Source organism: Cervus elaphus, chromosome 13 (genome assembly GCF_910594005.1).
Source record: "Cervus elaphus chromosome 13, mCerEla1.1, whole genome shotgun sequence".
NCBI classification, from domain to species: domain Eukaryota; kingdom Metazoa; phylum Chordata; class Mammalia; order Artiodactyla; family Cervidae; genus Cervus; species Cervus elaphus.
In genome coordinates this window covers 33,082,319-33,108,065 of record NC_057827.1, presented here as the reverse complement: position 1 = coordinate 33,108,065, position 25,747 = coordinate 33,082,319, and the positions used below count along the sequence as shown (strand labels likewise).

Genomic DNA, 25,747 nt, shown 5'->3' with positions numbered 1-25,747 from the left:
ATTTTTCAGTGCTCAGCTTTCTTCACTAGCAAATGTAATAAAGCAACAAAAAGGAATAAGGACGGAGGAGAGGAATAAATCTATTCCTTTTCATAGGGACATATGCATAGAAAAATCCCAAAGAATCAAGAAAAATCACCTAAAACTAATAAATGAGCTTCCCAAGTTCACAGTACAGAAAGTCAACCTTAAAAAGTCAGTTGTGTTTCTATATAAAAGCAACGAATGATTGAAATTTGAAATTTAAAAATCAATACCATGTACAATAACACCAAAAATAGAATATTTTAATATGAATCTAACAAAATATGTGCAAGATCTGCAATTTGAAAACTATAAAATGTTGATGAAAGCAATCAGTGAAGACCTAAACAAATGGAAAGACATGCCATGTTCATGGGTTGGGAAACATAATGTTGTTTAAGACATCAATTTTCCAAATTTGAACCATATATTCAATGAAATTACAAACAAAAATTACAGTAAGTTTTGGGATGGATATTAACAAGCTTATTCTAAATTTTATACAAAAAGCAAAGAAACTAGTTAATTCAATTTGGGGGGAAAAAAGAACATAGACTATTCATACTACTATATTTCAAGGATTACTATAAAATTACAGTATTCAAAATAGTGGATATTGGTAAAAGGATGGACATATAGATAAATAAATAGGATAAAGATAAGATATATTAGATAAAGATACCAGAAACAAAGCCAGACAAATACAGTCACCTGATTCTTAAAAATATAAAGGGTAATTCAATGTAGAAAAGATAGACATCTTACACATGGGTTTTATAAAAATTTTATGTCCATATGCAAAAAAGATATATCTTCACCCACATCTTTCTATTAAATAAAGCTGTTCAGATAGTGAAAATAAAAGCACAGAGTAGGAGAAAAATATTCACTAATCACATTTCTGACAACAGATTTGCATTCAGGATAGAAAGAACTCTCAAAACCCAACAATAAGTTGACATAAGTTCTGAAGAGTTATTTCACTAAAGAAGATGTGAGGGTGGCAAGTAAACATATAAACAGATGTGATATTTATTATATTTATCCACTAGTGAAACTGAAATTACAGACAACCCTTCCTATCTGAGAATTCAAGAAGATCGAAAATATAGCAGATGAAAAATACTGTGGTTGGTTGAATCTGCCCATGCAGAATCAAGCACCAACTATGAGGGATTTGAACATGCAGGGATGGTGGTATCTTTGGAGGTCCTGGAACCAAACCCCTGTGGATACCAAGGGATGGCTATAAAATCACACACACAAAAAGATGGCTATACTTTGTGCTGACAAGGATGGAGAACAACTGAAACTCATACACATTGAGGGTGAAAATGCAAAAATGGTACAGCCACTTTGGGAAAAATGTGACAGGTTTATTAAATTATTTTTATAGAAATTTTCATTGAGATAAACATAGATTCACATACAGTAGTAAAAAATTATAAAGAGATATCCCTCATATGTTTGCAGGAGTTTCCAACATGGTAACATTTTGCAAAACTATAGTATAGTATCACAACTAGGATATTCACCTTCATACAAACCACTGACATTATTTAGATTTCCCATCTTACTTATTCTCATTTGTATGAGTGTGTGTTAAATTCAGAGGAATTTTATCACCCCTGTATGTTCTTTATCCACTGCCTTCATCAACACACTAAGAAATTACAACACAACAAAGATGCCTTCTGTTGATCTTTTAAAACCCACTTATTTCCTCACACCCTACTTTCATCTCTAAATTCTGGCAACAACTAACACTTCCTTCATTTCTAAAATGTATCATATTCTAAAAGTTATATAAATGTAACCATACAGTACATAACCTCTGGGGATTTTTTTTTATATTCAGCTAATTTCCTAGAGTTTCTAAATTGTTGCATGTACCAATAGTCAATTCCTCTTTATTAGGAAGTAGTATTCCATGGTATACTTATATCAACCACAGTTTATTTAGCCTGTTGAAGGGCATCCGAGCTGATTCCAGTTTTTAGGTGCTGTAAATAAAGCTGCTCTTATTATTAGAGGACAGGTTTTTGTGTGGACACTAATTTCCACTTCTCTGAGATAAAAGCTCAATTTCTGGGTCATATGGAAATTGCACGTCTAGTGTTCTGAGAAACTGTCAAATGGTTTTTCGGAGTGGCTGTACCATTTATATTCCCACCAGCAAAGTATGAGTGAAGCAATTTCTCTGCATTCTCAGTGGTATTTTGTAGTATCACATTTTTAAATTTTAGACATTCTTATAGTTCTATAGTGATATTTCATTGTGGTTTTAATTGGCATTTCTCCGATGGCTGGTGAGGCTGAGCATCTTCTCATGTGCTTCATTACCATGTCTGTTTATATAGTTTGCCAATTCTTTAATTGGATTTTCTTTTGAATAGTGAGCTTATATCTTCTAGCTACTAATCTGTTGCTAGATATGTGATTTGGAAATGTTTTATCAGTCTATTGCTTGTATATGCATTCTCTTCACAGGGGTATTTATCTTGCCCAATTTTAAAAATTTTTTTGGCTTAGGATGAGATAGAAACCTTTATTTAAAAACATTCTATTTCTTTAAAAATATATACAGAGTAAAGGATTTGGATAAGATATGATAAAATGACAGGAAGCAAAGCCAAATTCTGATACAATAGAGGAGAAATTGGTGACACTCAGAAAATCAAAACCAGTTAGGGTCAAAGCAAATAAATATCGGGACAACAAACCACATCAAATTTTCCTCAAGCCCTCTACCTGGTATTTTTGTTCCATAAGTTAATAGACAGCTCATAAATTTCAAGTTATGTAGAGTCTTATTTCTACCCACCTCACTTAATGGTGAAGTCATTTATTTAATATCAGAGAAAGGGATTGTCTCCACTCAAGAGAATACAGTAGGAGAACCACTTGCTCAAAGTGATTACTATTCTTTGAGGAATAAAATCATCTAACCTAGGAAGCATTGTTGATATCCAGGCACATGAAAGTCAGATGCTACCTCAACCCGAACAAAACTGAATTCCTTTCTGTTTGCCAAGAGTGTCCCTGGGATCCTTGGAAGGTAGGTAAGCAGCGATGTAATCCTGCACAGGGGGGTTTCTTTCGATCCAGAAACCCATGCTTTCTTGTTGTGCATCAACAAATCTGAGGAGTGAACTGTTGACAGGTGGTATCAGGGATGTAGCAAGAGAGAAGACAAATGGCTGCCAGTGATAATACCTATGAGCAGTGCTGCTAGGAAGCACTGATCTTGGCTGAAAATGCTAAATTAGGAGTGGCTTTTGAAATCTCCGGCACTCAAGACCATTGGTTTCTCCTTTTACAAGAAAAAGGTTAACACGGTAGGTACCTATTTGCCGGGAAAAAGGAGAGTTGGTGTGAAAGGGGTTCTCATGAGGAAGGCTGCCCCAGTGAAACTTGATTTGGCACTCTTTCCTCCCAGCAGGCATATGGTGCTTCTTGATTCTGTGGGGGTCCCAGTGACCCCCGGGACCCCGAGGCATTTCTTGAGGGACCAGGTCAGCTGGGCTTCTTTCAGTCTCCTTTCCAGTGTGACTCTCTTGAACCTTTCCAAACTCAACTGCTGCTGAAACTCTTCTGTTTTCCCCCAGGGAGAGACAGAGAACTTGACTTTTGCTGCAGAAGTTCTCTCTGATGAGTCGGAGTGGATCATGTTCTTAAGTAGTTTGTGAAATTCTTTGCAGAGCTCCTAAGAAATGTCCAGAAGATTCCCCTCATGGATGTGATACCTCACGGTGACATTGGTGGGTAACAACTGCCTCTGCAGCCACTACAATGGTCAATTCCAAGACAAATATTTCTGTTTTAGGAAGGTGCTGATAATTCTTTTGCAAAATCTCATTATCTAGAAAGTGATTGTATCCCTCTTCCACTTTGGATTTACTTATTGATATCACACGACCCAAGTCACCAATTCTATACATCACATTGGCAGAGAGAAACCAATCAACTTCATTTTCAACCTTTTTATGGGATTATGAGAAAGTCACTTTGCATCTTTTGACAAAGGAAGTTGTTACTAGTGAAAGGTTGTTGCTGAACGATAAGACGCGGGATTCTTGGCCTCCGGAGGAGACGAATTCAATCCGGGGCCAGAGACGAGGCTGGATCGCTCAGAGCTTTTGTGTAATAAAGTTTTATTAAAGTATAAAGGAGATAGGGGAAGCTTCTGACATAGGCATCAGAAGGGGGCAAAAGAGTACCCCCCTCCTAGTCTTTAGCTGTATGTTATATAGTCACTCACAGTCTGTTAATGAAATGAAAGGAATGTCATAAAATTTAGAATGGCATCAGATAATTCATCCCAGGCCATAAAACGATTGACTTGAATCTTTTAGAAGGGCAGAATACCAACAAATAGTTCCGTTTACATAGATTAGGAGAACAATACCTGAGGAAGTAAGTTAGGCCGTTTAGCAGAACCAACTTGAAGATTGAGTCTGGGGTTCATTAACATAGCTTAAGACCACATTTCCATACGAAAAAGGCATGTATTGGTTAACTCAAAGTTTGAGAGTGGTTAGCTTTAGGTGAGACCAGGTGTCATGGCAACACAGAATGTTAAGAGAAACCTCCTTTTAAATTTGTATAGAGAATGAAAAACAGATCGCTGGTTTGTTTTTTCTTGCCATTTAAGAGAGATAAAAATGTCTGGCACTTACAGCCTCTTTCCTCCATTTGGAGACCCCTGGCCTTCCTGCCTGTTACCCTCTCATTCCCCCCTTTTCTTTTAGGAGAATTATGTTGCCTAGGGAAAAGGGGCGTCGTTTCCATTCCATAACTGCTTCCGAGCTGACAAGGGGCGTTGTCCCTAAATTGGTGAGGCAACATATTCTCCTAATCCTCATAATGAGGATGTCTGATCCAGGGGCCCCAAATAGTAGTCGGAAGAAGCTGCAGTGATAGCAGGAGTTTGAGCAACCATTTGTAACTTAAAAGCTTTCATGCGACTAGAAACAAATCTAGTTACACAGTTACAGATGCAGGGAGCAAACAGCAAAAACAAAACAATCAGAATTATTGTAATTAAGATAGTTTTTCACCATGGGGAACTAGTTAACGTCTCCCAAAGTGAGGCAATTGAGGCTTCAGGAGTATCCATGGCCCCAATCATCTTGTTCATGTGTTTAGTAAAATGAGTAACATTAGTGCTCATATCAGGTATATATGTGCAGCATTGAGTATGAATGATGGCACAAGTTCCTCCTTGTGCAGCTGTCAGAATATCTAAAGCCAATCTGTTTTGTAAAACCACCTTTCTAATTTGTGCTTGTTCAGCATTAAGAGCTGAAATAGCTTTTTGAGAATCTTGTAATGCCTGTTGAGTAAAATTAGTCAAAGCATCTACTCGTAGCATAACATCTGTAGTTCCCAAAGAGGGGACAAATACTGCAGCTAAATAATCATACCAGTGAAATACAGACCTTGCCCACCGAGTTTTAAGGTGGGGTAAATTAGCAGGCTTTTCTGGAAGCTCTGAAAATATAAAACCATGAGTAAAGGCTAGACCCAGGGTGCATCTCCCTATCCAGCCAGGGGGAAGCCAAGCCCATAGGTAAGAGCCACATATCCAGTAAGTCCCGTTTGGGGCAAGCCAGCGTGACTGAGATACCCAGTCCCAATTAGTGCCTGGCCAGACAAAGGGAGGTCCTGAACTGGGATTGGAAAACACGGGAATGATTACGTTACATATTTCTTGAGGCAAAAATCCCAATTGTTTCTAATCAGTGTAATTAAGTTGCTGGCTAACTTTGGGGGATGGCTCTGCTTGTTCCCAGCATATAGGGGCAGTAGATATTAGACGTCCCTTTTTAGGAGTTAGCCATATAACCTCATCCCATATTTGATAAACGTCAGGTAAAAAACCATCAGATCTAGACCTATTTGTCTTATGTGCAGCAAAATAGTGATCAAACTGAGACAGTGTATAATCAAAATTAAAAGTCACATTATGTCCATAGTTAAGGTACAAAGTATTGCACCAGTCCATTTTAGGGTTGTTAGATGTCATCAGACGAAGAAGAGGCATCACATGTGATTGTTGTCGAAGGTATTCGCAGACTTGGAGAAAGTCCTTTCCTTGAAGTGGAGATGTCCACCACGGGAAGCCTTCCACTGATGAAGAGGGGAGTGCTCCGCAGACCCAGCAGTTAGACCGATTGTGGAATGCAGCATAGGAGTGAGCCCAGGACAGGAAGGCATTGTCTTGAGGATCAAAGGGCAGACTCAGGATTTCTGGAGTCAGCAGAAGTAGGCTCACATAGATTATCAGGCCCATCTGAAACATACAAAGTCAGAGCATAGAAAGTAAAACATAAAATGACATCACTTAGTTCTGGTCAGGGTGCCACCTCTTGACTCGAGTGTGATGTACCCACGAATCAATTTCTGGGACTTTGACAGCTGTGGGAGAAGAAAGAATAACCTGGTAAGGGCCTTCCCAGAGGGGCTCGAGGGATGGGCCCCCAGATCCCAATGTTTTTATGAGGACCTCGGTTCCTGGCTCAAATAGAGGCTTGCTGGATTCAGAGGCTGGGTCAGGAGTCGTCTCCCGGAGTTCTGTTAATGCCTGTTGAAAAGCTGAGAGTTGAGTTACATAATTAGTTAACTCTAAGGCCTCAGGATCTATAACAATGTCTGTGCGTAAGAAAGGCCTTCCATAAATACATTCAAAGGGGGACAGTCCCTCCTTTTTTGGGGCAGTTCGAGCCCTCATTAAAGCTATGGGTAGGACTTTAATCCAGTTGTCTTGCGTTTCTTGAGTTAATTTGCGCAGATGTCTTTTGATAATGTCATTAGCTTTTTCAACCTTTCCTGAGGACTGGGGTCTCCAGGAACAGTGTAAGTGATACTCTATTCCTAGAGCTTTAGACACCCCCTGAGTTACAGCAGCTTTAAAGGCAGAACCATTGTCACTCTGAAGGCTCCGTGGCAGCCCAAACCTGGGGATAATTTTATGGATTAAAATCTTTATAACCTCTTTAGCTTGTTCACTACGACAGGGGAACGCCTCAATCCATCCAGTAAAAGTATCCACCCAAACTTGTAAGCAAGAATATCCATTAGCTTTTGGCATATGAGTAAAATCAATTTCCCAGTCTTCTCCAGGATACTTTACCTTTCGTTGTAATCCAGATTTTGCTAGCTTTTGAGTCTTTGGGTTATTTTTGTGACATACCTCACACCGTTTGATAATGTTCTTTAAAGTTTTCATTATATTTTTACCTTCAAACAAACGAGAAGCCATCTGGTAAGTACTTTCTACACCCAAATGAAAACTCTGGTGTAAACCCTTAAGAATTTTACACTGAGCATTTTCAGGAATTATTAATCGTCCATCCTCGGACTGTAACCATCCTTTATCAGTAATCTTTGCTCCTCTTTTGTCATATCTTTCTAATTCTTCCTCAGTATATTGTGGTTTTTCCTGTTCCACAGGACTTGTCCAGATCAAAGGCGTCTGTAGGGAGGGGGTTTCGTAAAGTGCCGCTTTTTTGGCTTGAGAATCAGCCAGCAGGTTACCGGCAGCTACTTTATTCCCATCCCTGTTGTGCCCTTTGCAATGCATAACCGCTACTTCTTTAGGACAATAGATAGTAGTTAAAAGTCTCTCAATCTCTCTGAAATGCTTAATAGGTTCTCCTGTTGCTGTTTTAAACTGTCTTTCTTTCCATATTGCAGCATGAGCATGTAAAGTCAAATAAGCATACTTAGAATCAGTGTAGATATTTACTCGCTGCCCTTTGCTTAACTCTAGAGCTCGGGTCAGAGCCACAAGCTCCGCTAACTGGGCACTGGTTCCCTGGGGGAGAGATTTTGCTTTTAAAACCTGTTCAGCAGTCACCACAGCGTAACCTGCTTTGCGCTTTCTATTCCGAACAAAAGAACTGCCGTCTGTAAATATTTCCATGTCAGGATTGTCTAATGGGGTATCCATTAGATCCTCCCGAGCTGCGTAGTTTAAGGTTAGGAATTGGGAACAATCGTGATCAGGTGTTTCATCTTCCTTCTCAGGAAGGAAAGTGGCAGGATTTAAATTTCTACAAACTTTAAGCTTAGTTACTGGTCCTTCTAACAACAGTGACTGATATTTAAGAAGCCTACTGTCTGTCATCCAAATATTAACCTTAGAATTTAAGATTCCACTCACATCATGAGAAGTCAGTACAGTAAGGTTTCGCCCATTAATTATTTTTAAAGCTTCAGGTGCTAATAAAGCCGCTGCCCCAATTACTCTTAGGCAGTGGGGCCACCCACGTGCAATTACATCTAATTCTTTGCTTAGATAAGCAATAGGTTGCTGGTGAGGCCCCCGGGGTTGTGTCAAAACTCCCAAGGCCATACCTTTCCTTTCAGTGACAAACAGGTTAAATTCTGACCCTGTAGGCAAACTCAAAGCCGGAGCTTGCAGGAGAGCAGTCTGAAGAACCTTAAAAGCCTTTTGAGTATCTGGAGACCAAACCAGTTTGTCGGTTTGGGCCTGCTGAGTTTCAGCTATAAGTTTATATAAAGGCCGGGCAAGTTCCCCATAGCTCGGAATCCAAATACGACAGTAGCCTGTGATTCCCAAAAATCCTCTCAATTGTCTTAAAGTCATAGGTAGGGGATGGTTTAGTATAGGTTTAATTCTCTCAGGGCCTATGGCCCTAGTCCCTTCTGAGATGATTAGGCCCAGATATCTAACAGATTGTTGACAAAGCTGAGCCTTTTCTCTTGATGCCTTGTAACCGCAGCCTGCCAGAAAGTTTAAGAAATCTTTTGAGGCTCGTGAACAAGCTTCCTCTGTCTCAGCACAGAGCAAAATATCATCTACATATTGTAACACTACCACTTCAGAGCTATTAAAGTTTTGTAGATCTCTTGACAAACTTTGTCCAAATAAGTGAGGACTGTCACGAAATCCCTGCGGCAAAACTGTCCAGGTTAACTGGGAAGCTGGCTGTGTGGGGTCTTCAAAGGCAAATAGAAATTGACTTTCCTCCGCCAAAGGTACTGAATAGAAGGCATCTTTCAAATCAATTACTGAAAAATATTTGGCTCGTTCAGGAATTTCAGACAATAGAGTATAAGGATTAGGCACCACGGGGTGTAAAGGAACCACAGCCTTATTTATTATTCGTAAATCTTGAACTAATCTCTATTTATCATTTGATTTTTTTACACCCAAAATAGGAGTGTTGCATGGACTGTTACAGGGAACTAATAGTCCCTGTTCCTTTAAATTCTCAATGATGGGTTTTAACCCTTCCTTAACCTCAGGTTTCAGTGGATACTGCTTCTTATGTGGGAATAAGTGTGGGTCTTTGAGCTTGACAACCACAGGAATAGCATTTTGTGCTCGACCCACAGATTTTTCATCAGCCCATACTCTAGGATTTACATTTTGTTCAACTAAAGGGAGAGAAAGGGAAGGCTCCATATTCATGAAAACAGAGGCATGGACTTTGCTCAGTATATCCCTCCCCAAAAGGGGTGAGGGTGATTCTGGCACGATAAGAAACTCGTGTGAAAATAGCACAGAATCCCAGTTGCATGATAGAGAATAACTGAAATAATACCTTTTGGCTCGTCCAGACAGTCCCATTACGGAAGCGGATCGGGAAGAAAGTGGGCCAGGGGCTTCAGTAAGCACGGAGTAAGTTGCCCCAGTATCTAAAAGGAAATTGACGGATTGGCCTCCCACTGTTATTAATACCCGGGGTTCCTCAGGTGTAATTAGGACGGGAGCTTGTGTGGGGACCCCCGGGCACCTTCAGTCCTGATTGTCTTGAGAGTCAGACCCCTGAGACCTACGCCTCTGGGGGCAGTCTCTCCTCCAGTGTGGTCCCTTGCAGACCGGACATGGAGCCGGGGGCGGCTTAGATGCCTGAGGGCAATCCCGCTTGAGATGCCCCTCCTTTCCACAGCAATAGCAAGCCCATCTCTTTTCACCTGGGTCCCTCTGGGCATTTTTCTCAGGCTGCTTAATAACGGTTTTCATAGCCATTGCGAGGGCTTCTGCCTTTTCCTTCGTCTTTCTCTGCCTTTCTTTCTTTTCCTCATATTCCCTACCATAATAGACTGTCTGAGCCAGTTGTAACAGATTATCTAAAGACTGATTTGGTCCATACGCCCGTTTTGATAACTTACGGCGAATATCTGGAGCCGACTGAGTGAGAAATTTATCTTTTAAGATCACTTTCCCTTCTTCACTTTCGGGATCAATCTCAGTGAATCTGCGAAGGGCTTCTCTCAGTCTATCTAGGAATTTACCAGGAGCTTCTTTCTCCTCCTGTTCTATGTCTGCCAGTTTGCCATAGTTTAAAGGCTTAGAACGCGCCTGTCTGAGTCCTTCAAGAATACATCTGACAAAATGACTCTGCTCCCATCTTCCTTTAGCAGTGTTATAGTCCCAGTCTGGTTCTGTAGCTGGGACCGCCTGACTCCCAGTGGGGAGGGCAGTTATCTCGTCCTCCCTCTTTCCCACTGATTCATTACCAAGCCACTCATCACCATAAGCAACCGCTTCCCCAAAACTCGAGCCTTTGAGTCGGGAGTCAGCGTTTGTCCCAAGATATACATCACATCCTTCCAAGTGAGGTCATAATGCAGAGTAACACCTTTAAAAGCTCTAATATATTTTTCTGGGTCCTCTAAATAGTCTCCCAGGTCCTCTTTAATTCTTTGTATCTCTTGATAAGAAAAAGGCTTATTAACTCTCATAGACTGATAATTTCTCCCGGTGGGTACTTCGTGAAGAGGCAACAGCATGAGTGGCTGTCCCTCAGTCTCTCTGGCTACTCTGGACATATCCCAGGGATAGATTGGAGAAAGCTGCTTTTCTTTGTCTCTTTGCCTCCTGTCCTCCATCTCATCTCTTACTTCGATGGTCTGAGTTTCTACTGAAACCAGAGTAGTCTGAAGTCGTACTGAGACAGGAGTTGTTTGGACCTCTACATGAGCAATTCGAATCTCAATTTGGGTTCCCACTGAGACCGAGGCAGTTTGAGTCTCAGTTTGTGTTTCCACTGAGACCAAAGCAGTTTGAACCTCAGCTTGGAGACCTGGATACGGGGGCAAAGTAGGAGGACAGGGGGGAGCGGAAGGTTTTACACCCAAATCTATACCCTTAGGACATAAGTCTGGCATATTTCACAGAGAGAAAAAGGGCAACACATACGCTACTTCTACCCATTTCCCTTGCTTTTTACAGAACCGGTCTAATTGTAAAACAGTGTTATACTTAAGAGACCCTCCCAACTGGCCACCGTTCGCCGTCCTCCAGCGGGTACCGCGGCCATGCAATATCACATAGGAAGACCAGGTGTGTCTTCTTTAAGCCCTGGGGATCAAATCTATCCCAGTTTTTCAGGATACAGTTCAAAGGAGTGAGGCTGGAATTGTTAGCTCCCATCTGTAAGAGAGAAAAAAAGCGACCAGCGCCATTTTTTCTACCGGAGGCGTCCCTCCCTGCTCTAGATGGGGGTGTAGACAGACGTTACACCAAAGCTTTTCCTTCCTGGTCGGACTTAGTCTGTCCCTTACCGACGCAGGCGTCACACTCGTCCCTCCCGGTTCTACCACCGAGACGGGGTGGGGATGCACCAGGGGTAGACCTGATGGCATCCCTACCTGACGTCCAGCTCTTCACCTCGCTTGCCTCTGATGCCACCCGGGGCGCAATCAGAGTAACCTTCCGGAATGCTTCCCAAGCTAAGACCTCTGGGGGAAACATTCGTCACCTGAGTGCCTGTGCACGACCCTGAGTACATTCTTGACCGCAATAAGACCGATACAAACATGAAACTGAGATGTTCCTTCCAAGCGTCACCACACCGGTATAAGAGCCTCCTCTGGTCCACTAAGAGCCAGTGTTACCAAAGGAAAAAACCATTGCAGTTCCAATCTGAGTAACCGTTAACCTCAGAGATGCTCTGGGAGTTGGAGCTCCATCTAGCTTCCGAGCTTTCCATGCCTAGCGAGGCTAGGCGCTTCCTGACTACCAATCCCAGTTTGAGACCTAGACCACAGTAGAGTAGCAACATAGGTCACAAGTCCCTTGAAAGTCTATGATCCGATAGATAAGGTTAGTACTTCTAATTCCCAAGGAGCTATGAAATGGTCAAAGAGACCGAAAAGTTTGACCGAGAAAGGAGAGTTCGGTCCACACGCTTTGCCCGTTTCTGGTCAGTTCCCGAAGGAGACATTGGTTGCCTCTTGGCATTGGCAGGTCGGTATAAACCCCCGACAGGTTTTTGCCATAGCCTTATGAGGTCACCGCGGGACCGCAGAGCAGGGCTCCTCACTTGCTTCGTGCAGGGCGTTTCATTCATTTACACAAGCACACCATAGAGTTAGTAAAGTACAGCGGAAAACGTGTTCGCTAGGAGAACAAAGAACTAGAGCTCCAAGCATCCTTACCTTGTCCTGAAGGATCCCGGACGAGCCCCCAAGATGAAAGGTTGTTGCTGAACGATAAGACGCGGGATTCTTGGCCTCCGGAGGAGACGAATTCAATCCGGGGCCAGAGACGAGGCTGGATCGCTCAGAGCTTTTGTGTAATAAAGTTTTATTAAAGTATAAAGGAGATAGGGGAAGCTTCTGACATAGGCATCAGAAGGGGGCAAAAGAGTACCCCCCTCCTAGTCTTTAGCTGTATGTTATATAGTCACTCACAGTCTGTTAATGAAATGAAAGGAATGTCATAAAATTTAGAATGGCATCAGATAATTCATCCCAGGCCATAAAACGATTGACTTGAATCTTTTAGAAGGGCAGAATACCAACAAATAGTTCCGTTTACATAGATTAGGAGAACAATACCTGAGGAAGTAAGTTAGGCCGTTTAGCAGAACCAACTTGAAGATTGAGTCTGGGGTTCATTAACATAGCTTAAGACCACATTTCCATACGAAAAAGGCATGTATTGGTTAACTCAAAGTTTGAGAGTGGTTAGCTTTAGGTGAGACCAGGTGTCATGGCAACACAGAATGTTAAGAGAAACCTCCTTTTAAATTTGTATAGAGAATGAAAAACAGATCGCTGGTTTGTTTTTTCTTGCCATTTAAGAGAGATAAAAATGTCTGGCACTTACAGCCTCTTTCCTCCATTTGGAGACCCCTGGCCTTCCTGCCTGTTACCCTCTCACTAGGTTTGATGTCCAGGTGCACCATGCCAGAGTTGTGGATGTACTGAAGCCCAAGGGAAATCTATAGAAGGATGTCCTGGAGTTTGGGCTCTTGGAAATGATTGCCAGACTCTGCGTTTTCAGATATAGAAGCCTGCAAGCTCCCACCTTTGCAGTATTCATTCCGAATGATCATGTGGTCATCTTGTACCCACGCAGAGTAGTAAGGTACCATATGGGAGCGATATCCCAGCAGCACATGGGCATGAAGTTCTTGCATGGCCAAATTTTCATCTCATAATCCTCCCAAAGTTTTCATGGAGCATTTTATTGCATAAATACACCCATCCAGCCTCTTAATCCCCTTAGAGACTGTTCCAAATTCCCCAGCCCCATTTTTTTCTACCTCCAAGAAATCTTTTTCATAGTGGGAAGCCATATTGGTTTATCATACAACACATCTCTTGTCAGGGAACACTTGTTCTATGTTGTCTTCTCTTCTCTGGACCAGCTTCCTCTAGATCACCTTGGGTTTTCCTCTTGCCATTGGATTTAAGGAATTGTTCTCTAGGACTCCAAGGTGAAGGGATTAATGCTGACCAGAGCCAGTGAGGTCATCTCACCAGTGAAGGGGCCAGGTGTGAGCTTCAGATGCTTAGAGCTTCAGGAGGGGAGCTTCCCTGTTGAAGAAATATTAGGCTGGCTCACCTGGCCTTTGGGAGTGAAGAGGTTCTCACAGAGGGGTGGCTTGCCCTCATCTGGTGGGGCTGGTGTTTCAGGACATGTGAGAGAGTGTGGCACGGGGGTCATCAGACCCTGATCTGGACTCACTTTTTCTATTCCCTGAAATATATTGAAATAACATGCATTACTAAGGGGGAGTTCCGGAGGTATCAGATTTGCCTCTGAATACTAAACTCCAGATTTCTCTGGGGTTTGACTTGGAGCCTCCTTCCTCTCTTGTATTTCCTTCTGCCCTTTGTTCTCATGCTCCTCTTCACAATAGGAGAACTTTTAATCTCTGCTTCAGTTCTTTGTTCTCATGGTTGTCACTCACCTGAAAGAGCTTCACAACCTGGGCAAGAAGACCTGTCAGAAGGAAACACTACAGAACTGCAGAAATGAGGAGAAAAGTATGCAAGCTGCCAAGTTCCCCAGTGCTAACCTGGATTTCCTTCTGCCAACTAACAGCTACATCAAATGTATTTAATTTTGACAAGCTCTGAATTATCAATGTTTTGGTGTCAAGTCAAAGAAAACTTTGCCTAGCCCTAGATTCAGAAGTTTTTCTCCTGTATTATTCCAAAACCTTGATAGTTAACATTTTACATTTAAAGCTATGAAGAATTTTGAGTTAATTTTGGTATAAGGTATAAGGTCTGAGTTTAGGTAAAGGTCCATTTCTCCCCCCATGGATTTCCCATTGCTCCAACACCGTTTGTTGAAGAGCCTATCCTTCCTCCATTGAGCTGCTTTTGCAATGTTGTTGTCTACAGTCGGTTAAGCACATTTTTGAGGGTCTGTTTCTGGATTCTCTATTCTGTTCTGTTGATCTATGTTCATCTCTCCCCAATAACACAATGTCTTGATTACTGTATAGTGAACCTTAATATCAAGCACAATGTTTCCTCTCATTTTATTCCTCTTTTCAAGGTTGTTGAAGTCTTGCCTTTTTACATCAATTTTAAAATAAGTTGTTTATATCTACACAAATTCTTGCTAGGGTTTTTATAGGAATTGCATTAAACATATAGATCAATTTCGGAAAAATTGACATTTTTACTATGTTCAGTTTTTCAACACATAAATATGATACATGTCTCCATTAATGTAGGTCTTCTCTATATCTTTCAGCAGTATTTTGTAATTTTAGGCACATAGATAGGACACAGGTTTTGTTACGTACATGCCTAACATTTCATTTTATTTGGAGTGTTATTAAGGTTTCTACAATTGTTAGTATGTAAAAATGTGATTGATATTTGTGTGTTGACCTTGCAAACTGGGACCTTGTTGAACTAATTCATTCTAGGAGTTTCTTTTAAGAGAATCCTTGGGATTTTTACATAGATAATCAGATCATTTACAAACAGAAATGGTTTTATAGCTTCCTTTTTCTGATTAGTGTGCTTATTTCTTTCTCTTGCTTTTTAAACAAAATTAATTTTTATTTTATATTGGAGTATAGTTGATTAACAATGTTGTGTTCAGTTCAGTTCAGTTCAGTCGCTCAGTTGTGTCCAACTGTTTGCAAGCCCAAGGACTGCAGCATACCAGGCTTCCCTGTCCATCCCAACTCCTGGAGCTTACTCAAACTCAAGTCCATTGAGTTGGTGATGCCATCCAACCATCTCATCATCTGTCATCCCCTTCTCCTCATGCCTTCAGTCTTTCCCAGCATCCGGGTCTTTTCCAATGAGTCTGTTCTTTGCATTAGGTGGCCAAAGTGTTGGAGTTTCAGCTTCAGCATCAGCCCTTCCAATGAATATTCAGGACTGATTTCCCTTAGGGTTGACTGGTTGGAATGTTGTGTTAGTTTCAGGTATACAATCAAGTGACTCAGTTATACATATACATATATCCATTCTCTGCCCAGGTATATTATCACAGAATATTGAGTAGAGTTCTCTGTGCTATACAGTAGGTCCTTGTTGATTTATTAAATGGCTAGAACTTTCAGTACTGTGTTAATAAGAGTGGTAAGAGCTGGTATTTTTGCCCTGTTCCTAATCCTAGGGGAATAGAGAAGCATTAAGTATAATATTAGCTATAGTTATGGGTTTTGTTTTGTTTTTTCTGTAAATGCTTTTTATCAAATTCAGACAATTCCTCCCAGTTCTCAATTGCTAAAAAAAAAAAAAATTCTTAAATAATAAATGAGAAATAGACTTTCTAAAATGTATTTCCTGTGTATCAATTGATAAAATTATATGACTTTCCACCCTTAACTTGTTGACATGATGGATTACATCAGTTGATTTCAAATGTTGTACTAAGATTGCATCCTGGAGTAAATCTCACTTGGCCATGGTGTATAGTTTGTTTTACACTTCAATAGATTCAGTTGCTAATTTTTTTTGAGGATTTTTGCATCTAAATTCATGGGAGATATTGGTCTGTAATTATCTTTTCTCTTATACTATTTTTGCCTGGTGTCAAAATCAGGGTAATACTGGCCTCAAAAATTGACTTGGGAAGCCCTTCGTCTGCTTTTTTCTGAAATGGATTGCATAACATTGATTTATTTTTTTTTTCAAATGCTTTTTAAGAACTCTTCGGTGAAACCATATGAACCTGGAGATTTCTTTTTCCAGACAATCTAAATTGCAGACTCAATCCCTTTAATGATTATAGATATATTCAGATGACCTATTTCATCTTGCATGAGTTTTTGTAGTTTGGGAATTTTATTATGGAATTGGGTCTATTTCTCCTATGTTGTCAAATTTATGAGTAATTGCACAAACCATCCCACTGTTTTCTTTTTAATGACTGCAGACTATGTATTGAATAGTAATGTCCTCAGTTTCATTCCTAACATTGATGATTTGAATTTTCTCTCTGTATTTTTTTCAGACTTGCTAGCTATTCATCAATTTTATTGATTTTTTCCCCCAAAGAACCAGCTACTTGTTTCATTTATTTTCCCCATGTCTGAAATTTCACTGATTTATCTTATCTTTATTATTCCCTTCATTTTTCTTGCTTTGGATTTATTTTTATCTTATTTTCATAGTTCTTGGGTAGGAATTTAGGTTATTTAATTAGACCTTTCCTAATTTCTAGTGTAAACATTTAGCAGTACACATTTCTCTCTCAATGCTGCTTTGGCTGCAACCTACAAACTTTGATATGATATTGTCACTTTCATTCAGTTCTATGTGTTTTCCAATTTTCTTTCAGATTTCCCTTTTGACCCAAGAATTATTTAGAGTGTTGTTTATTTTCTGCATATATAGAGATTTTCCTGCTGTCTTTCTACTATTAAATTCTAATTTGAGACCATTATGGTTTTATAATCACAGTACACTCATATTGAACACACACTCGATACAACTTTGGTTCTTTTGTATTTAGTGAGTCTGATTTTTGACCCCAGGATAAGGTTTATCTTGGTGAAACTTCCAAGGGAACTTGGGGTGAAAATGTGTATTCTTTTCTGTAGTTTTGTGGGCTGTTCTGTGTGTCAGTTACATCCTGTTTTTTCTGTCTTTCAAATCTTGTGTCTCCTTCCTAGTTTCATAGTTGGTGGGGATGGGTGTTGAAATCTCCAACTATAACTGAGGATTAGTCTAGTTCTCCTGACACCTCTATCAGTTTTTGTTTCATGTACTGTGAAGCTCTGTGATTGGCTAGTTCACATTCAGGATCATTGTGTCTTTTTGGTGGATTATAAATCCACCAGTTATCATTATGGGATGCCCTTCTCTGTCTCTGGCAATTTTCTTTGCTCTGGAGTCTACTTATATTTTAACCTACTCAATCTTTCTTTTAAAAAAACGTTTACATGGCATCTTTCCCCCTCATTTCAACATACCTATGTCATTGAATTTAAAGTGAGTCTCTTATGTAAAATTTGTAGTTGGGCCCTGTTTTTTTTTTTAAGTCCACTCTGCCAAACTCTGTCTTTTCATTGGTATATTTAGACCACTTGTATGGAGGGTGTTTATTGATATGATAGATATTAAGACTGCCTTTTTAAAATGTTTTCTGTTTGTTTCCTCTGGTTCCCATTCCCCTGTCTCTTTTCCTGCCTTCCTGTGGATTTTGAACACATTTTAGAGTTCTACCTTGATGTATTTGTAGTGCTTTTGGGTGTAACATTTTATGTATTTTTCATTCTAGTTTCTCTGAGTAGGTATTACAAAACAGATATGTGACTTATCATAGCTACTGATATCACTATTTTACAACTTAGTGTTATGTGTGGAAACCTCAATTTCAGTTAGGTTCTTTGCCCCATTTTTAAAAACCATTGTCTGGGTGTCAGATGGTGCTACAATTTTTGTTTCAATCATTAAATATGATTTATAAAGCTCATTAAGGAAAGAAAAATAATGTCTATATTTTTACTTTTACCATTATTTACCTTCATTTATCATTTCCTTCTGTTTGATGTACTTGCTTTAGTGAGTGAGTGAAAGTCACTCAATCGTGTCTGACTCTTTGCGACCCCATGGACTATACAGTCCATGGAATTCTCTAGGCCAGAATACTGGAGTGGGTAGCCTATCCCTTCTCCAGCGTATCTTCCCAACCCAGGAATCGAACTGGGGTCTCCTGCATTGCAGGTGGATTCTTTACCAGCTGGACTATCAGGGGAGCCTTGATATCAGGGAAGTACTTGCTTTAACCATTCGTTAAGAATAGGTCTGCTAGCACCAAATTCTTGTTTTCCCTCATCTGACAATGTTTTCATTTTTCTGTATTATTGAAGGATATCTTCACTAGATACAGAATTCTTGGTTGACAGATCGTTTCTTTCAGCAATTGAAAAATCTTGTGCTACTTCCTTATGCCTCCATGATATGGGTTCCAGTAAGAATTGTGTTGTTATTTGAGTTGGTGCTTCCTTATTGATAATGTATTGTTTCTCTCTGCTTGCTTTCCAGATATTTCTCTTTGATTTACAAAAATTTCATTATGATGTATCTTAAAATGATTGTTTGGGTTCACCTTGTTTGGATTTCTTAGCCTTTTGGGGCTTTAAGTTTGTCACTTTTGCCAAATCAGAGAAATCTTCAGCCATGATTTTATTTAAAAAAAATTTTTTTTAAATGTGGACCATTTTTAAAGTCTTTATTTAATTTGTTATGATATAGTTTCTGTGTTATGTTTGGGGTTTTGGGGCCATAAGGCGTGTGGGATCTTAGCTTCTTGACCAGAGATTGAACCTACACCCCCTGCATTGGAAAGTGAAATCTTAATCACTGGACTTCTAGGGAAGTTCAAACCATTATTTTTTCCAAATACTCTTTCTGCCCCATTATCTTTCTCTTCTCCTTCTGGGACTTTGATGATATGATTGTTAGGTTCTATGTTATTTTCCCACACATCTCTGAGGCTCTATTCACTTTTATCTATATATTTTCTCTTTGATGTTCAGATTGGCTGAGTCTTATTGGTACATTTTCAAGTTCACTGATTCTATACTCTGCAATTTCCATTCTACTATTGAGCTCATCCAGTGAGTTATTTTTTTCTCTGTCCTGTATTTTTCAAATCTATAATTTTCACTGGGTTATTTTTGTAGCTTTTGTTTCTTTGCTGAAAACTTCAATTTTTTTCATTTGTTTCAAGAGAATTTATAACTGATTATTGAAATGTTTTAATAACAACTGCTTTAAAAGTCCTTTCAACTAAGTTAAAGATCTGATTCATCTTGTTGGTGTTGTCGTTAGTTGTCTTTTCTCATTTAAGGTGATTCTTAGTATGACAGGTGAACTTCAACTATATTTTTACTATTTTCTCATTAGATTAGGAAGCTCTGACCTATTTAAATATTTTGATTTAGCATGCTATCACCCTTTGCAGATTTAGTGTGGGGTTCTTATTCAAATTTTGTGAGTTGTGGTCCCAATGGCAGTTTAGTGTTCAGAGATTTACCAGTGTTATTTTCCTGTTTGGTTCATTTGGTCCCCTGAGGACCCTAGTATTGTCAACCAGTTCTGCCTGTGAAGCAGAAGAGGTCTCCCCAGGTGGGACACATAGGCATTTTTTGGCAAGGGAGGGCAGTACCGTGTTTTCATGCATTATACACTTCCTTGGTGTCTTTGGGTAAGGGAAACAGTCTTGTGCTCACAGAGAAAAAGGTTTCAAGGGCCAAACTGCTTGCTGTGACTGGGGCCTGTTTACTTTTTCTTCCTATCTCTGGTCTAGATTGAGGAGAATTGGACAATTTTGTATAAAATTAATCATACACCTACTCTATGACAAAGAGTCCTACCCCTGTGTATTTATCCAAGAGAAATAAAAATGTACATTCACACGAAAGCCTGTAATGTGAATGTCCTTGACATGATGAATAGATAATTAATCTATGAAACATCCATCTAATGGAGTACTTTTCATCAACAAAAAGAAGCAAATTATTCATGTGTGCCACATTATAGATGACTCTTAAAAGGATTTTGCTAAATAAAATAAAAAAGACCCAAAAGATAACCTATTGTGTAATTCAGTTATGTATAACACTGGAAAAGGTAAAATTATAGAAAGGAAAGGAGATCAGAGGTTGTTTTGCATTGGAAGAGGGTTTATTTAAAAAGGGTAGCACAGGGGAGCTTTGGGCATAATAAAACCGTTTGATATGAAATGGTTGAGGTAATTCTGTGCTGGTTGATACAAGACTCTATTCATTTGTCAAAATTAAACCTCATACCAGCCAGAGATGCTTTGAGGATGCAAACAAAACCCTTGTGAGCACCAGGACCCAGGGAAAGGAGCAGTTACTCCCACAAGAGACTGAGCCAGACCTGTGTTTGAGTGTCTCCTGTGGAGGCATGGGTCAGCAGTGGCCTGCCATAGGGACAGGGTATCTGGCTGCAGCAGACCTGGGAGGTGTGGTGTGTGGCTCAATTCTTCAACAGATAAATTGTTTAAAACAGAAGAAAGGAATGTATGAAAGAAAGGAAGAGATGAACACATGACTTCCAGATTGAAAGAGAATAGAATATTGGAGACACAGTTAGATGGTAAAACCATAGTTAGATGGTAAATCCCCAGTTAGATGAAGAAATGCAAGAAAGTGCCTATTGTAAAAGGTCCTATCTGAAGTTATTGATATTTCTCCTGGCAATCTTGATTTCAGCTTGGCTTCATCCAATCCGGCATTTTGCATGATGTACTCTGCATTCAAGTTAAATAAGCAAGGTTACAATATACAACCTTTACATACTCCTTTCCCAATTTGGAACCAGTTTGTTGTTCCATGTCCGGTTCCAACTGTTGCTTCTTGACCTGCGTACAGGTTTCTCAGGCGGTAGGTAAGGTGGTCTGGTATTCCCATTTCTTGAAGAATTTTCCAGTTTGTTGTGATCCACACCATCAAAGGCTTTAGTGTAGTCAGTGATGCAGAAGTAGATGTCTTTCTGGAATTCTCTTGCTTTTTCTATGATCCAATGGATGTTGGCAATTTGACCTCTGGTTCCTCTGTCTTTTCTAAAACCAGCTTGAACATCTGGAAGTTCACGGTTCACACATTATTGAAGCCTAGCTTGGAGCTGCTGCTGCTGCTGCTAAGTCGCTTCAGTCGTGTACGACTCTGTGCGACCCCATAGATGGCAAGCCACCAGGCTCTCCCATCCCTGGGATTCTCCAGGCAAGAATACTGGAGTGGGTTGCCATTTCCTTCTCCCTAGCTTGGAGAATTTTGAGCATTACTTTGCTAGCATGTGAGATGAGTGCAATTGTGTGGTAGTTTGAACATTCTTTGGCATTGCCTTTCTTTGGGATTGGAATGAAAACTGACCTTTTCTAGTCCTGTGGTCACTGCTGAGTTTTCCAAGTTTGCTGGTATATGGAGTGCAGAATCTTCTGCAGAAGCCCCATCTACTTGTTTCTCCCAGTCCCAGAAACAGTCCTATTCTTTTGTGGTACAGTTGCTATAGATTTAGATTTATTAATATGCTTTCTGTGTACATATCACCAAAATAGAAAATCAGTGTCATAATGTCAGAGATCACTGAATAATGGATTTTGAATATCTATGAATCATGTAATTTTAAATTTGCTGAGTCATGATATTTGAAGATTATGTTCACTTGAAGGTTTGGATTTGTACATGTGTACTAGGGAAGAACCAATCTGATTCCACATTGGATCTATTCCTTTAGCTATAGCCCTTGTCCTCTGCTCCTCATGCTTAGTCATGCTGGCTCTGCATCTTTTGTAAAAGAATGTTGCCCATAGCCTGAACTATATGTGATAGCCCTTTCTCAGGGCTCTGACATTTAAGAGTCCATTCATATAGAGATAAAAAGTTGCAGAACCGAGAAAAGCATTTGTTTTGTTGGAGGTTTACAGGAACATTGTGACCTGACCTATGTGGACAGCTGGAAGAACAAAGGACTTCCATACCAAGAAGTTGCTAACAACTAACCATGTCTCTCCCTCACCTGGCCTTTAGAAATGTTTTGCTGAAATCATTCAGAGAGTTCAGGGTTTTTCTTGGGCACAAGTCACCCATTTCCTTGCTTGGCCCTGCAATAAACCTTTCTCTGCTCCAGACTCTTGACATTTGGTGTGTGTTTTGTTTTTTTTTTTTTTTTGCCTTCCTTTGTGTGAGACACAAGAACTTTCCTCTGGTAACACTTGCTGAACATCAGAACACGACTGTGGAAACCCACAGTCACTCTCACCAAAACCTTAATTGGTGATTCGATTTGAATCAACCTTGATTCAAATGTTTCACGACTGCAAACTCACAAATTCCAAGAAATGAGGCATCATGGAATCATAATGTCTTAAAGATGCAGGTAGGAATGCTAGAGCAAGCTGTGAATGCACCAGTTGAGAGCATTTGTCTGCCACCCACAGCAGAAATGCCCTGTTGTGAAAGGAAGTCCCTGAGGGGGACTCAGATATTCAAAGTGGTGAGAAAGAGGGAAATACTGGAGTGGCCCAAAAGTTTATTTGGGTTTTTCTGTAAGATGTTATGGGAAAACCCAAAAGAATTTTTCGGCCAACGCAATACTAATGTCTTACTCTGCATTAACCACACATCAGCTGCTTTGTAAAGATCACCCACAGCATGTGGGGTTATCCTCATTTGTGCCTGCGAAGTCCCTTCAGTCGTGTCCAACTCTTTGCGACCCTATGGACTGCAGCCTGCCAGGCTCCTTTATCCATGGGATTCTCCAGGCAAGAATACTGGAGTGGGTTGCCATGCCTTCCTCCAGGAGATCTTCCCAACCCGCATCTCTTACATCTCCTGCATTGGCAGGCAAATTCTTATCATTAGCACCACCTGGGAAGACATCCTCATTTGAGGGGAGAGGAAATTAAAGCCAAGAATTATTTAAACAGAGAAAAGTCAGCTGATAACTTGCCAGATCCAGGACATTAACTGCTCATGTGTCAGAAGTGTTGATAAATGGCTGTGACGGTCTGGGGTGAGAGTGAGATCAAGGAAGACTCAGCTTCTAACTGGTCAGGGTCCCGTTTCAGAAGCCTGCAAAATCTCCCAGGTCGTAATCCACCTGCACCTTCTCATCCTCACTCTCTCTCCTGGCAGATGACCGACTAACTCATGAGTTTTGCAAATGGTCCCTTGTTTACCTCTCTGAAGACTCATATACCCACAAATCCTTACTTTTCCCCTGCTCAAATCCCAGTGCTCTTCTGAGAGACAATCAGAATTGAATCACAAATTTGTCTGCACATTAGAAACACCTGCTAATGTTCAAAACCACCAAAAGCCCTGGCCACACCTAGACAAGTAAAACCTTTGTCTCTGAGAGGTGGATCACTGGTGTCAGTATTTTAAAAACTCACCAGATGATTACAATGGAAAGACAAGTTAAGGAACCTAAGGGTTATTCTGTTATTCACACAAAGCAGTGGTTTAAAATAAGAACCAAATAAGGGAGATTTTTTAAAAAACTTACTGAAGCCTAAGTCCAATCTCAGACCAGTGGGAACAGAAGTTCTGGGGGAAGTCTGGGCATAGATTTTTCTAATCTTCTCAGGCTGATAGAGATGAAATCCTGAAAGCTTAAGGCAGGAGATCCCTGAACTGCATAATCTTCCTGGGTCTTTTCAAACTCAGTTTTAGAGTTTCCCACTCCATGGTTTGAACTTGTGAGTAAACAAATTACCTATTTTTGCTTAACTGGTGACTCTCTATCGTCTGCAAGTTCTGGAGTTGACCTAGTATCCCAGTTTGCTCAGAACCCTCTGTTTTGCCAAAAATTTTCACTTTCGTCTCAGGTTCAAAGGATCTGTTAACAAAATAAGCCATTCATTATAAACAAATAAATAATACAAATATTTATTAGAGAACTATAGAGTTTATTTTCAATATACTGACATTAAAAGAAAAGAAAAATAGAAACAGCAGAGGATACATCACCAAATTGGGTTTTGACCAACATCCAGACCTAAACAGTGCTGGTAAGTCCCATGTCACAGCACATCTAGAGTCTCAGTGGGGAAAGTGTCCCAGGCAGCACATCTGCTCTGTGGGTAAGACTTCGAAGATTGCAGTTCAAGGTTCCTATTTATAATCCCAGGACAGAGGCAATCTGATATTCTCATCAGTCTGTAACCAAATTGCAAGCCTGGTTTCATGTTAATCCTGTCTGTTTTGTCTTGTAAAATTTGGAATGTTGCTAAGCCTGGGGCTTGGATGGCCAGGTCCCCACCAGGGGCTCAACAATCTCAAGATTTCTCCCCCATCTTATCTATGGCGCTGCAAGTCTTGCACTCAGCAGGCAGTCACTAACAGTCACACAGTAGTCCAGGCAGGTTAGAAGCAAGGTCAGAGGCCTGCTCTGCTTTGTCTCTGAAGCCTAAACAAGACTATTTAATTTCCCTAACCCTCTCCTGGTTTTAGCACTGAAAATTACACTTCACAGGAAACTCTTCGGTCATAGGCAAACCAGTATAACTTTGTTACCCCACTTGGAATCAAAGCATCCTGACTTTTAACTTCCTGCTGAATTTCTTGGAATGATGTCTCTTCACCCTCCTAACTAGGGCTAATAAATGAACCACCACCATAATTTATTTCAATCACATGGATCTCTGAGTACATTCCCCACATAGATACCAAGATGTCATCCTAACCTCCACCGGCTCCCAGTCTTGTCACACGACTGCCTCTCACTTCTGTGCCTTACCCAGCACTGTCCCTGGACCCTGATTCACTGACACCTCTAAAGCAGAACCACACTCTACCCAACTGTGCCTCTATAAATCACATTAGGACCTCCCCTCCAAGTGTGGCTTAAGCTGTTGGAAAACGAAACATGAAGTTCACTTCCAAGATGTCTTCTCACACTTGACTGTTTGGGTCTCCTTGGTCGAAGTTGAAGGCCACTTCCTAGAAAGTTAAGAAAGCAAAACTATGATTCATTTCGGCTACTTTTCTTCATGGAACAGATGTGCCAACTCATGTAAGTGTGAGAAGAGCTTAAGAACACATTGAAGAAATTGGAAAAGAGGAATCTTAACTGTGGGATAGGTCTTCACAAGAACCCAGGGAAAACTGAACAACCATGCCTCACATCATGGTCAGGAAGTCCAAGTTAGCCACCAGGAAGACCTGAACAGAAGAGTTTCCTAAATCCAGGGCATCTCCAGCCTCAGCTGCAGGAATCCAAGGACCACTCCAAAGCCACTTAACTAGCCCTCCTCTCTGGATCAGCTTCTCTTGCTTACCAAGGAGTTCATGTTTGCCCAGCTTCTTCCTTTGAATTCCAGACAAGAAGACTCTTGTATCTTGTTTAATACCCATATTACCTGCCAGAAAAAAATATTTCCCTAAGCTTTGTTCACCTTAGGCCACTGACTTTTGCAGTGGTTACCTTTAGGTCATTGCAAGTCCCTGGTCAATCATCTGTGAGCTAGGAGGGGGGCCACGGTATGACTACATACGGC

At 40.5% G+C, this 25,747-nt stretch overlaps 1 pseudogene; it reads right to left on the bottom strand.

Moving 5' to 3' along the window:
* Window positions 1-3,370: 3,370 nt before the first annotated feature.
* Window positions 3,371-25,604, bottom strand: LOC122706391 (annotated as a pseudogene).
* Between the last annotated feature and the right edge of the window lie 143 nt (window positions 25,605-25,747).